Below are 1,294 nucleotides of genomic sequence, written 5' to 3'. Positions count from 1 at the left end.
TGCCAAGCAGCCCATTTCCTTGTCCTTGACCCATGTCAGATTCTTGCCAAGCAGCCCAATGCAAGGTCCCCTCTGATGCAGGAACCCTCCAAGATTATGTCACTGCTAGAAAAGCACACAAAAAAATGTCAGGAATGAAGTGTGTGGGTCCACAGGTCCACTATGAGGCCAGGACTGTTGGGTCCCACAGGTTGAGGACAGCACCTAGCCCAGGACTGAGGGAAATTGGACCTCAAGCATAGCTCATCTGTGATTGCCCTTAGTTTGGGAGAGGTTGTCTGGATTCGCAGAGAGGCCTTCTATAGGAGGACTGGGCTGCAGCTCTGTAGGCAAAGGCCTTCTTCATGCTGACCCACAGTGGTTCTTGATGAAAGACACTCCAAATTTATCCATACTGTTTATTGACTTATTCATCATGGAAAATGGATGCATATGAAACTCTGGACCAGATATTAAATACCTTTTGCAGGGTGGAATGTCTGGGAAGGGAAGCTTATTGGCTAATCCTTCAGGGTGTCTAGGTACCTCATTACCATGGAGAACTCTGTTTTGGGTTGCATGACCAACATGAGGAGTGGAACATGTTCCCGGCCAGGAATCCAGTTGGGAGCAAGGAGGCACCTACTGTCTCAGGTGTGTACCTGAGTTTCTAAGATCTCAGATTCACTCTACCTGACCAAGTTTCCTGGCATAGTTCATTATTATTCAAGCCACCAATGATTTGTAGATCATATTTTCAAGAAGATTCTAAACCACTGAAGGATAGGAACCAAATCTTATTTTACTGTTATTTCTCTTCAGTGTCTATCAGAATTTGTTGTTAGTAACCTTTCTTCTTTCTACATAATTTTCTCTTTTTATATATTTTTTAATGTTAATCGAAGGCTTTATAAGTTTGGTAATGCTCAATAACAAGATGTCCATACAACCAGAAGTGTAACCCAATACCCAACCTAGATATACCAACTATCTTTGACTGGCGGATACACGTAAACATCTGTTTCTATGTTACACACACACACACACACACACACACACACACACACCTCTCTCTCTCATCCCCTATCTCCTCCTCCTCTCCTTACTCCTCCTCTTCCTGTCCTTACACCTCCCACCATAGCTCCTCCTACGTATCACCCTTCCTGTTAAGATAAAACTTTTCTCTCAAAATACAATTAGAGCATAACTATACCAATTTGTACCAGTAAGGTACAAGATAGACCTAATACCCAGTCCATTGTTTTGTTGACTAAACAGAACCTCTGTCATCTCTCCTAACTAAAAGACTTAGTTC

This window comes from Grammomys surdaster, unplaced genomic scaffold (genome assembly GCF_004785775.1).
Source record: "Grammomys surdaster isolate TR1022 unplaced genomic scaffold, NIH_TR_1.0 126207, whole genome shotgun sequence".
NCBI lineage: Eukaryota > Metazoa > Chordata > Mammalia > Rodentia > Muridae > Grammomys > Grammomys surdaster.
This window is presented reverse-complemented; position numbering follows the sequence as displayed.